This window comes from Leucopleurus acutus (assembly GCF_964270905.1).
Source record: "Leucopleurus acutus genome assembly, chromosome: 19".
Taxonomy (NCBI): Eukaryota; Metazoa; Chordata; class Mammalia; order Artiodactyla; family Delphinidae; genus Leucopleurus; species Leucopleurus acutus.
The window spans coordinates 60,301,242-60,314,667 of record NC_139161.1 but is presented as its reverse complement, the minus strand read 5'-3'; the positions used below and the strand labels follow the sequence as shown (position 1 = coordinate 60,314,667).

Genomic DNA, 13,426 nt, shown 5'->3' with positions numbered 1-13,426 from the left:
ATTGCAGCTTCAGAGCAGCTTGTGGGGAAATTCTGCTGAACACTTCCAGAGGGCTCTGGTCACCCAGGAGGCAGAGACAAGCCCCCAGCTCTGGGTGGGGAGCACTGACTTGATGGGAGTCCTGTGGGTTCATACTCTAGAGGGTTTCTTGACTTCCTCATAGTTATCTATAATTAATTAATTATAACTGATTGCTGTGTAATATTTTAGAGAGTTGATAGATCAGCATTCATTTAGCCATTGACTTGTTGGACAGCAAGTTGCTCCCAAGTCGTGAGTGGAGCTGTTTGTTGCTCTGTGTTATTTCTTTAGACTCCATTTCTGGCTGGTGGGATTCCTGGGGGCAGGAGCATGGAAATACCATGGTTCTTGCCACGTGTGGCCGCGTGGCTGCTCCCCGAGAGTGCTGGCTTCCCTGTGGTGTTGCTGCCTTTTGTCGAGGCCAGCGTGGCGCACACGGTGTTGGTTGGGGATTGGATTCAGGAAAGGGAGAAAGACGGTTGGAGGTCAGCCTGTCTGCGTGCTCCTCAGCGTGCTGGTTTGTCCCTTAGTGTCGGGGGCGGACCGGTTCCTCCTGGTGACCGGGCTCTGAGTGTGGAAGGCAGAGGTGTGGCCCGGGCTCACCCAGCCTTGGCCGGGAGCCCTCACAGCAGCACCCGGAGAACAAGTAGGGAGCAGTTGGGTGACACATCAGTGTGTCCACTGACTCATCCCGATCACTCGGCCCTGCTTTGCACTGGGCACCTCGCTGGGCGAAGGTGTGGAAACGGGAGGGATGGAGATGGCGTGGGGCTGGGAGATGGGTCTTAGGGGCGAGCAGACCGTTGCCAACAGGATGTGGTGAAGAGCCCTCCATGCAGAGAACTGCTGTGCAAAGCCCAGAGGCCTGAGGTGGTTTTCTTTCCACGGGGAGGTGTTAAGTGTAAGAGCAGCTCAGCAGGAGGAGCCCCAGGAAGTTCTCAGTAAGCATCTGGCTTTGGGTTGGTTACTGTACTTGAAGGGGGCGTGCGTTTTAAAAATATATGTATATTTATTTATTTATTAATTATTTGGCTGCATCGGGTCTTAGTTGTGGCAGGCAGGATCTTCGTTGCAGCATGCGGGGATTCTCTTTAGTTGTGCTGCGTGGGCTCAGTAGTTGCAGTGCTGAGGCTCTCTAGTTGTGGCACGTGGGCTCTAGAGTGCACGGGCTTAGCTGTCCCGCAGCATGTGGGATCTTAGTTTCCTGACCAGGGGTCAGACCCGTGTCCCCTGCATTGGAAGGCGGATTCTTAACCACTGGACCACCAGGGAAGACCCAGGCGTGGGATTTTTTCTTTTTTTATTCAATATTTATTTATTTATTTAGGTTGCATTGGGTCTTAGTTGCGGCAGGCGGGCTCCTTAGTTGTGGTTCGCTGGCTCCTTGGTTGCGGCACATGGGCTCCTTAGTTGCGGCTCAGCAGCTCCTTATTGTGGCATGTGAACTCTTAGTTGTGGCATGCATGTGGGATCTAGTTCCCTGACCAGGGACTGAACCCATGCCCCCTGCATTGGGAGAGCGGAGTCTTATCCACTGGACTACCAGGGAAGCCCCCTGGGCATGGGATTTTGAGGGGACCTGCACAGGGGACAGGGAATTACCCTAGTCCGTGGAGTAGAGGTGTTTGTGTCGGGGGGTCAGCTTTGGAAGTGAGGGGCCCCAGTCCGTAGAGCGCCTTTAGCATGATGGGGTGTTAGCAGGGGGTCGGAAGGTGGTACCCACATTTCTGCAGGGATAGTTTTGGGTGCTCCCTCTATGTTGCCATACTGTGTGGCGTGTCTGACTGCCTTTCTCAATGCCCTGTGCACTCTGAGGGCGGGTGAATCTGAGGGGACAGAAAAGTGAGCTTCACCGCCTGGCAGAAATCTGTCACTGATGTCTGCTCTCTTTGAGCCTCAGATGGGCACGGTGAAACTGAGAGACGAGCATGTAATGTTCTGGACGCCTTGGAGCTGGTTGTGATTGGGCAGCTGTGTGCAGAGGCCTGGATGTGTCTGGGAGGCATCCGTGTGGCAGCTTGACCACGCTGTATAAAGCCAGCCAGGGTGTTTGCTCCTTCACCTGCCTGCAGCCCGCCCACTTGGCCTGAGTCGAGACATCAGGCTGTCCTTGATGCAACGCAGATCTGCCTGAGGAGGGTGGCGAGGGGGAAAGGGGCTGAAGAATCTCGCCATGGTCAAGTCCACAGGCCTCAGAGAAGGTGTATGCATGTGTGCCTGTGGCCTCAGGAGAAGCTGGTGGAAAGGCCAGTGGAGCTCATGCAGCACAGCTGAGGGCCATGCAGGGCCGCCTTGCCTGGGCATGACCCCTCTGGACTGCAGAGGCTTTTGTGGCTGGAGCCTCTGTGCTCTGGGGCTGCGATGGGTCCCCTTCCAGGGGTAAACGCTCATATGTGGGTGCAGGGAGTATTCTGAAGTAACAGGTTTTTTTTGTTTGTTTGAATTTTATTATATTTATTTTTTATACAGCAGGTTCTTATTAGTTATCTGTTTTATACATATTAGCATATATATGTCAAGCCCAGTCTCCAGTTCATTCCCCCCGCACACACTTTCCTCCCTTGGTGTCCATACATTTGTTCTCTGCATCTGTGTCTCAATTTCTGCCTTGCAAAACGGTTCATCTGTACCATTTTTCTAGATTCCCCATATATGTGTTAATATACGATGTTTGTTTCTCTCTTTCAGACTTACTTCACTCTGTATGACAGTCTCTAGGTCCATCCACGTCTCTACGAATGACCCAATTTCATTCCTTTTTATGGCTAATATTCCACTGTATACATGTACCACATCTTCTTTATCCATTCGTCTGTCGATGGGCATTTAGGTTGCTTCCATGACCTGGCTACTGTAAATAGTGCTGCAGTGAACATTGGGGTGCATGTGTCTTTTTGAATTACGATTTTCTCTGGATATATGCCCTGTAGTGGGATTGCTGGGTCATATGGTAATTCTATTTTTAGTTTTTTAAGGAACCTCCATACTGTTCTCCATAGTGGCTGTATCAATTTACATTCCCACCAACAGTGCAAGAGGGTTCCCTTTTCTCCACATCCTCTCCAGCATTTGTTGTTTGTAAATTTTTAAAAATATATATATTTTTAAAATTTAGTTGTCTTATTTATTTATTTTTGGCTGCATTGGATCTTCGTTGTGGTACATGGGCTTCTCATTGCAGTGGCTTCTCTTGTTGCAGAGCACGGGCTGTAGGCACACGGGCTTCAGTAGTTGTGGTGCATGGGCTTCAGTAGTTGTGGCTCGTGGGCTCTAGAGCACAGGCTCAGTAGTTGTGGCACACGGGCTTAGTTGCTCCGCGACATGTGGGATCTTCCCCGACCAGGGCTCGAACCTGTGTTCCCTGCATTGATTGGCAGGCGGATTCTTAACCACCGCGCCACGAGGGAAGCCCTGTAGACTGTTTTTAAATTAAACTTTTTATTTGGAGATAATTGTAGTTTTGCATGCAGTTGTAAGATACAATCCGGAGAGATCCTGTGTACTCTTTCCCCAGTTTTCCCCAGTGGTAACATCTTGTAAAATTACAGCACAATGTCACAGTCAGCAGGATCTCAACATCCCTGCAGTCAAGATGCAGGATGCTTGCACCCCCGCAGGGTCCCTCACAACCACACGTCCTGCACCTCCTACCCTTGTTGCCTCCTTAACTCCTGGCAGCTGCAAATCTGTTCTCCATTTCTAGAAATTCCACATTTCAAGAATGCTATATCCGTGGAATCATACATCATGTAACCTTTCAAGGATTGACTTTTTTCACTCATCCTAATTCTCTGGAGATTCATCCAGGTTGTGTGCATCACCAGTTGTTTCCTTTTTATTGCTTACTAGTATTCCATGGTGTACACGGCTTAACCACTCATTCGCTGAAGGACATCTGCATTGCTTCCAGGGTTTTTTTTGGCCTTTACAGATAAAAATGCAGTAGCCACTCATGTACAGTTTTTGTGTGAGTGTAAGCTTTTATTTCTCTGTAATAAATGCCCAGGAATGCGGTTCCTGGATTATGTTGTAGTCGCATGTTTAGTGTTTAAAGAACCTGCTAAACTGTTTTTCAGAGTGGCTGTACCATTTTATATTCCCTCCAACAACATACGAGTTTCTTCACATTCTTGTCAGCATTTGGTGTTGTCACCATTTTTTTTTTTTTTTTTTTTTTTTGCAGTACGCAGGCCTCTCACTGTTGTGGCCTCTCCCGTTGCGGAGCGCAGGCTCTGGATGTGCAGGCTCAGCAGCCATGGCTCATGGGCCCAGCCGCTCCACGGCATGTGGGATCTTCTCGGACCGGGGCACGAACCCGTGTCCCCTGCATCGGCAGACGGACTCTCAACCCCTGCGCCACCAGGGAAGCCCCGTTGTCACCATTTTTAATTTTAGTCATCCTGATAGGTGTGTAGTAGTATCTCATTTTTTAAAAAAAATAAATTTATTTATTTATTTTTGGCTGCGTTGGGTCTTTGTTGCTGCGTGTGGGCCTTCTCTAGTTGTGGCGAGCGGGGGCTGCTCTTCGTTGAGGTGCGCAGGCAGAGCACGGGCTCTAGGCGCGTGGGCTTCAGTAGTTGTGGCTCGTGAACTCTAGAGCGCAGGCTCAGTAGTTGTGGTGCATGGGCTTAGTTGCTCTGCGGCATGTGGGATTTTCCTGGACCAGGGCTTGAACCCGTGTCCCCTGCATTGGCAGGCGGATTCTTAACCACTGCACAACCAGGGAAGTCCCTCTCATGTGGTTTTAATTTGCATTTCCCTAATAGCTAATGATGTTGAACATCTTGTCATGTATTTATTTGCCGTATGTATATCTTCTGTGAAATATCTTTTCATGTCTTTTGCCCATGTTCTAACTGGGTTGTTTGGTTTTTTTTATCATTGAGTTTTGAGAGGTCTTTATATATTCTAGATACTAATCCTTTGTTAGATATGTGGTTTGCAAATATTTTATCCCACTCTTATTTTTTCACCCTCCTAGTAGGGCCTTTTGTAAAACAAATATTTTAAATTTTAATGTGGTCCAAATTGCCAATTTAAGTGTGTGCTCCATTTTGAGTTAATTTTTGTGTAGGATTGAGCTTTATTTATTTTTTGCCTACGGATGTCCAGCTGCTACAGTACCATTTGTTGAAAGACTGTCACTCCTCCCCTGAAATTTTTAGCACCTTCGTTTTTTTTTTGTGGGGGGTGCCTCGCCGTGCAGCACGTGGGATCTCAGTTCCTCAACCAGGGATCAAACCTGTGCCCCTGCAGTGGACGCATGGAGTATCTTTTAAAAAATATATATTTATTTTTTTATTTGGTTGCACCAGGTCTTAGTTGTGGCATGCAGGATCTAGTTCCCTGACCAGGGATTGAACCTGGGCCCCCTGCACTGGGAGTGTGGAGTCTTAACCGCTGGACCACCAGGGAAGTCCCTTTTAGCACCTTTGTTCAAAGTTAAATTGGGCACATTTGTGTGGGTCTGTTTCTGGGTTTTCCAGTCTGTTCCATTAATCTATGTGTCTAACTTTCCATTAATACCACAGCTTTGATTACTGTGGATATATAATAAATCTTATAATCAGGTAGATGGATTCCTCCCTCTGTCTTCTTTTTAATTAAAAATAGTTCCTTTGCCTTTCCATATAAATTTTAGAATAATCTTGTCTATATCTGGAAAAAAGTCTTCGTGAGCTTTTGTTAGTAATTGAATTAAGCTTATATATCAGTTTGGGGACTATTGACAATTTAGAATCTTCCAGTCTATGAACACAATATGTCTCTCCCATTTATTTATGTTTTCTTTGATTTTTCATCAGCATTGTGTAGTTTTCAGCATGCAGTTCCTGTACATGTTTTGTTAGATTTACACCTAAGTATTTCATTTTTTTTAACAATTGCAAGTGGTATTTTATTTTGGTGTCCACATATTCATTACTAATACATAGAAATACAGTTGATTTTCATATACCGATCTTATATACTATAACCTGTTGAACTCACTAGTTCTAGGAGTTCTTTTTTTAAAATAGCTTCCTTGTGATTTTCTACACAGACAGTTGTGTCATCTGTAAATACTTTATTTCTTCTTCCCAATCTGTGTCTTTTATTTCCTTTACTTGCCTTATTGCACTGGCTAGATATTCTAGCACTATGTTGAATAAGAGTTCTAAGAATGGACAACATTACCTAGTTTCTGATCTTAGAGGGGAAGCATTTAGTCTTTCACCATTATGTATAATGTCAGCTCTAGGTTTTTTGTAGATGCTCTTTGTCAGTTGAGGAAGTTCCTTTCTATTTCTACTTTTCTGAGGGGTTTTGTTGTTGTTCTTGTTTTTTAAATGAATGGGTGTTGAATTTTTGTCAAATGCTTTTTCTGCATTAATTGATGTGACCATAGAATTTTTCTTCTTCAGCCTGTTATTATGGTGGATAACACTGATTGATTTTTAAATAGTAAACCAGCCTTGCATCCCTGGAATAAACCCCACTTGGTCATGGTGTATAATGCTTTAAATATATTGCGGACTTCTATTTGCTAATTCTTTGTTGATTTTTGCATCTATATTCATGAGGGATATTGGTCCATAGTTGTTCTTTTTTGTCCCCTTTTTTGATATCGTGTCTGATTGTGATATCTAGTTAATACTGTCTTCATAAAATGAATTGGGAAGTGTTTCTTACTTTTTCTTTTTCTAGAAAAGACTGTGTAGAATTGGTGTTAATTCTTCTTTAGACATTTGGTAGAATTCTCCAATGAAACCCTCTGAGCCTGGAGATTTCTTTTTTGGGGAATTTTTAAATTACATACTTAGTTTCTTTAATAGTTATAGGGTCATTCAGATTGTCTATGTTTTTTGAGAAGTTGGTCCGTTTCATCTAAGTTGTCAAGTTAAAGTTTGTAGAATTGTTTGTAATAGTCCTTCGTTATCTTTTTTTTTTTTTAATAAATTTATTTATTTATTTTTGGCTGCATTGGGTCTTCATTGCTACACGAGGGCTTTCTCTAGTGGGGGCAAGTGGGTGCTACTCTTCGTTGTGGTGTGCGGGCTTCTCACTGCGGTGACTTCTCTTGTTGCAGAGCATGGGCTCTAGGCACATGGGCTTCAGTAGTTGTGGCACATGGGCTCAGTAGTTGTGGCTTATGGGTTCTCGCGCGCAGGCTCAGTAGTAGTGGCGCATGGGCTTAGTTGCTCTGTGGTATCTTCCTGGACCAGGGCTCGAACCCATGTCCCCTGCATTGGCAGGCGGATTCTTAACCACTGTGCCACCAGGGAAACCCCTCTTTGATTTTTATTTCTCTTCCTGCTTGATCTTTTTGGGTTTTTTTAGAATTTCTTTTTTTTTTTTACGATAAATTTCAAGATTTATCTATGGTGATTTCTTCAGTGTAGATTTTTTTTAGTGCCTGCTCTAGGAGTTTCATTGTATATACATAACTTACCACGCTCTGTTGGTGGTGTCATTTTACCAGTTCAAGTAAAGGGAGTACCTCCCTTTACCTCCTTTTACCATTCCCTATGTAAGTGTCTTAAATATTTCCTCTACATGATTCAGAACCACATTAGATAGTGTTATAATTTTTGCTTTGTTCATCAAGCATAATCTAGAAAACTCAAGGAAAGCCTGGTTACAGGTAGTTTTGCTTACTGTGTTTCCTGCTTCCTTTATGATGATCCAGGTTTCCTTCTTTTATCATTTCCTTTCTGTTTAGAGAACTTCCTGTAACCATTTTGTAAATGTAGGTCTGCTAACTATTTCTCTTAGTTTTCCTTCATCTGAGAATATCTTGATTTCCCTTTTGTTCCTGAAAGTTATTTTTATTGGTTACAGGATTCTGGGTTGACAGTTGTTTTCTTTTAGCACCTGAAAAGTACTGTGCTACTTCCCTCTGGCCTTTGTGGTTAAGACCTGAAAAGTACTGTGCTACTTCCCTCTGGCCTTTGTGGTTAAGCCCAAATCATTATATTTGGTTTCTCCTATCCAAAACCTGTTGTTTTTCTCTGGTTACTTTCAAGATTTTTTCTTGGGCTTTAGTTTTCAGAAATTTGTTTTAATGTGTCTCGGTGTGGATTTTTTTGGATTTATCCTTTGGAGTTCACTCAGCTTCTTGAATTCATAGGTTACCATTCTTGCCAAGTTTGGGAAGTTTTCAGTTATTCTCTCTCTGAGTATATTTGTACCCTACCCTTCTTTCCTTCCAGGACTCTGATGACACAAATGTTAGATCTTTTGTTATAGTCCCACAGGTCCCTGAGACTCCGTTCTTCTCTTATTTATTTTTTTCAGTCTGTTTTCTCTCTGTTACTTGATTGGGTAATTTCTGTGCTTTTGTATTCCAGCTCACTGATTCATTCCATGGTTCCCATCATTCTGCTGTTGAGCCCATCCATTGAACTTTTAATTTCAGTTATTGTATTTTTCAGTTTCAGAATTTCCGTATGGCTCTTATAGCTTCTGTTTCTTTGCTCAGGCTATCTGTGTTTTTTGTTTATTCCAAGCATGTTCATAATTTCTTGTTGAACCATTTAGCATGGCTGTTTTAAATCTTCATCAGATAACTGTGACATGCCTGTCACCTCGGTGTTGGCATCTGTCTTCGTTCATTCAGTTTGCAACCTTCCTGGTTCTTGGTATCATGGTGATTGTTCAACTGAAATCTGGACATTTTTATGTCACATTAGGTGACTCCAGGTTGTGTTTGACCCTTCCTTCTCTTTCAGTCGGCTTTTTCTAACACTGCTGCAGCAGGGGAAGCAGGGCTGCTGCCTTTTACTTTTAGGTGGAGGTAGAAATCTGGCTCCTCACTTGGGCTCCATTGATACTTGAGGCAGAAGATCCCTTGTTACTGACGCAGGGTGTGGGGTTCAGCTCCCCAGGTGTCCTCCTCTGACGTTGTACCAGGAGGGAGAGGGAGGAGACCTGTTACTGCTGGGTGGGGCTGAAAGTCCCAGCTCCCTGCCTGACTGCCTGACACCTCCCTGGTAGGGGTGCTGGGGCGCCTCTTGGCCGGCAAAGGGAAGTCTGGCTTCTGCTGGTGGGGGTGAGGGTGTGGCTCTCTGTTCTTTGGTGTCCGGCTGGAGTAGGACAGTTATTGTCTAAGAGTTCTCTGTCTTGCCAAGTTGTTCTTCCCCGGTTCTTCAGCCAGATAGGGCCTTTACTGGGGCTTCTGTGTTTTTGGTCTGCGCCCGTTGGCACTTCCAAGTTGCCCCTCCTCCAGACTCCAGTCTGGGACAGTGAGGCAGAAAGAAATCCAGGGCGTACACCTCTGTATGGTTCCTTGGGTCTCGAGGTTCCCAGCCCCTCTGCCTTCTACTCTCCATCTTTTCGAGTCTTCTTAGGTTTGTCTTATATACAGTGTCCAGGGTTTTATTTGTACTTAGTGGGAGGCATAGGGAACATTTACATCTACCCTATCTTGAAGCAGAAATTTCCAGTGACCATTTTCAGAAGGGCTTTGAGCTGAGGAGAATGCCTAGGCCACCAGCAGTCTCTTCCCAGAGATCAGCCGGAAGCGTAGCCTCTGGTTTATTGGGTTTGCAGGGCATGGCTCAGTTTAATCGGAAGGGAAGAGGCTCAGCGGGTGCTCTCAGGTGGTGACTTCTGCACAGGTCTGGTGCTTCTTCCCAGGTGGCCTGCCTGAAACAGAACTCAGTCCCATCTTTTGGGTCCTCAGTGTTGACAAGAGTTACCTGCTTCTCCTTTTCCCGCTGCCCCTTAAAGTAAAACCCCAGCTGCCCAGCCAGAAAACAGCAGCAGAACTACATACCATTAAGAGTTTCTAGAGCCCACTTCCTGTGCCAGCCGCCTTTGGGGTTGCCACAGTTCGTACGTCAGGTTTTTGGGGGGCTCCCAGGAAGAGGGTGCCTTCGGTCCTGTCAGAGGCCCCGCCCCACCCCAGAAAAGATGAGGCAAGAGAGGGAGGAATGCTGCCCTACAAAACCTCTGTCTGCTTGTGAGCCTCTCCCATGGGGACAGAGGCTATGGTGGGTGTTTCTGGACTCACTGGCATGGCTGGGTCTGCTGTTGCCATTTTTAGACAGTCTGAGAAATAGTGGGAGCAGCAGCACCTCTGGGGCGCCCTTCCATGCCTGTGGGGTTACCTGAGAGAGCGGGGTATCCTGGTGTGTGGCTCTCCAGGCCTGTGGACGGGGTTCCAGGCGCTGATGAGTTGAAGGAGGGCGGCAGCCAAGCCGCGCGGCACTGGTGGACGGGCTCCTGCCTCTGTCTTCACTTTAGCTGTGCCCGTGCCAGCGAGTCCTCTCCACCCCAGGCCACCCTCCTTCTCACAGGTTGGTTGTTCCCTGTTTGTTTGCTTGCTTGGATGGCAGTGCAGGGTGGCAGGTATCTTCCTGTCCCCTGACGACCCTAGCGTTGCGCACTGGACATCTGGAGGTTCTCGTTGTCACCCAGCTGTGGACGCCAAGTCTGCCCTGTTAGCCCTTTGCCCCACTCCCGGCCCCAGCAGACCTGAGCTGCTGCCTTGGGCTTCCCTCTGGATGCTGTCTAGTATGTTCTAGCTCGCTTGCTACAAACCAGGGGACCAGCTCATTGTCCTTGGAAACTTTTGTCCCTGTCTCTTTGACTGAAGTTTCCCAAATCTGGCTGGGGGGGGGGGGTGCGCAGAGCACAGAGTCACTTGAAAACTTACGTAGTGAATCCCTGCCCCCCCAACCCTCCCCCCCGCTTCCCTAGACTTGGCTTTCTTAGCTTAGACTTGGCTTTTCTTGGCTTTGGGAGAAGGACTCATTAGTTTACATTTCCTGTGGACTGTGAACCCATGAAGGTAGGAGCAGTTTCTTATTTATCTCTGCTTCCCCACTGCCTTATATAGGCCTTTGTAAATGTTTTTTTTTAAACAGCTTTATTGAGATAATTCTTCACATACCATATACAATTGACCTACTTAAAGTGTACAATTTGATGGTTTTAGTATACTCCCAGAGATGTGCAACTGTCATCACAATCAATTTTAGAATGCTTTCATCATCCCCAAAAGAAACCCTGTAGCTGTCACTCCCCACAATCCTTCCATCCCCTCTGCCCTGGGCAACCCCCATCTGCCTTCTGTCACTATGGATTTGCCTTGGTAAATGCTCTTGTGGAACGTCACCCACTTCCCAGGCTGCTAGAGCACTTGTTTCTTGCCCTGTGCCCTCTACTGGCCCAGCCTTCCCACCTTTTAGGACGACCTGCCCACCTGAGATGGGTCCCCTTTGGGGTGATCCGTATATGGAAGTCTTGGCCAAGTGAGGTGGATGCTGGCAGGCTCCCCGAGTACATGGTTGTTGAGCGAATAACGATGCTGATTTCGGGCCAGGTTCTGAAGGACTTGTGCCAGTCGCAGGTCTCCCACTGCCCCTTTTGAGGAAAGGGCAGGTAGGTGTAGCTGATAATGTGAAGTCGCCCCAAAGCCCTGCAGCCAGAAATGAGGAGGGTGATGTACGATCAAAGCCAGACAGAAAGGGAGGAGACACGGCCTTGGGGTCTAACCTCTTGATTTTACAGGTCAGGGAACTGCAGGCCCAGCGGCCATGTGGGGGAGTCACCTGGCCGGGGTACACATGGGGTCGTCCCCCAGCACAGACCTCTCCGTCCTGTGTGCAGAGAGAGGCCAAGTGTGCTCACATGCCTGGGGGATGGCTGGGTGCCGCTGGTGTTTGCTGAGAAAACAGACCTCTATTCTCTTTGCTTCTGCTTTCCCAGGCAGCATTTCATTCCACACACCCCATGGTCCTTCTGAGTCATGTCCCTCTAACTCTTGGTCCCCTGCCAGCACCCACTCCCCTGTTGCTTGCTTTCTTTTCTTTTTTTAATGTTTTTTCCTGCCTATAGACATTAGTATATCTTTTTTAAAAAATTAATTTGTTTATTTATTTATGGCGGTGTTGGGTCTTCATTGCTGCGTGTGGGCTTTCTCTAATCGCAGGGTACGGGGGCTACTCTTCTTTGCGGCGCGCAGGCTTCTCACTGCTGTGGCTTTTCTTTGTTGTGGAGCACGGGCTCTAGGCGTGCGGGCTTCAGTAGTTGTGGCATGTGGGCTCAGTAGTTGTGGCGCACGGGCTTAGTTGCTCCGTGGCACGTGGGATCTTCCCGGACCAGGGCTCGAACCCGTGTCCCCTGTGCTGGCAGGCGGATTCTTAACCACTGCGCCACCAGGGAAGCCCCCCCATGTTTCATCAACGCCAGTCTTGCTTCTTTCCTTCAGCCGACTCCATACCCCTTGCCCGAAGCCCTTCTTTTTGTTCACAGGGAAAAGCCAGTGCTTCCCCTGGGGGCCTGAGGACCCTGCAGAAGCCAAGAAAAGAGGCTCACCCCCCATGCTCTGTGACCTCTGGCAAGTGACCTTCCCTCTGTGAGTCACAGACTACACAGCTTTTCAAAATGAGGTGGTGTGACAGGGCCTCCCAGTTTGGAAATGTTGAATAAAAAGCATGCTAAGAGGACCCCTAGGGCTTACCCGGAGATAGTCTATGTGTGTAAATAGCAGGCAGAGGGTTTGGGCTTTAATTTGTGTTGCTGCCCTCCAAAGGGCAGTGGACACATTGGCCTGGTTGTGCCTTTCCCAGCCCTTTCTCAGGAGCTGGGTATGGCTAAAAAAAGGGAGGTGGAGTCTTGAGTGTCTGTCTTTATCTTTTAGCTCCTGTTGAACTCCTACTGCCAGTATCTGGGGGGCCAGGGGGACGCTTTGGATATAAAAAATATAAAAATAGCCAGCATTTATTAAGTATTTTAGGCCACACGCTGTGCTCAGGTTTATTTTTTCTCATGCAATTTTTGAGATAATTCATATACCATAAAATTCACTCTTTAAAAGATATTTATTTACTTACTTGCTTATTTTGGCTGCTCCGGGTCTTAGTTGCAGCACGTGGACTCCTAGTTGTGGCAGGCATGTGGGATCTAGTGCCCTGACCAGGGATCGAACCTGGCCCCCCTGCATTGGGAGTGTGGAGTCTTACCCACTGGACCACAAGGGAAGTCCCAAAATTCACTCGTTTAAAGCATACGATTTAGTAATTTTTAGCGTACTCACAAGTTCATGCAGCTGACTCCACTGTCTAATTCCAGAACATTTTCATCACCCCCAAAGAAACCCCATACCTGTTAGCAGCCACTCCCCATTTCCTGCTCCCTCCACATCCTGGCTACCTCTCATCTGCTTTCTGCTTCTGTGGAGTTCCTTATTTTGGACCTTTCATATAACTGGAATCATGCAGTTTGTGGTCTTTTGTGTCTGTCTTCTTTCACTTAAAGCATAACGTCTTTAAGTGAAAGGTTCAACCATGTTGTAGCGTGTCAGTACTTCATGCCTTTTTATTTCTGAATGACGTTACATTGTTTGGATGGACCACATTTTCTTTATCCATTCATCTGCTATGGACATTGGGGTTGTTTCTACCTTCCGGCTATTGTGTAT

The 13,426-nt window shown here is 46.7% G+C and overlaps 1 protein-coding gene across 3 annotated transcripts in view; it reads left to right on the top strand.

Annotated features, from left to right (window-relative positions):
- The window catches only part of MPRIP (myosin phosphatase Rho interacting protein), a 129,844-nt gene that overhangs the window by 19,699 nt on the left and 96,719 nt on the right, over positions 1–13,426 (top strand). The window lies entirely within an intron of this gene.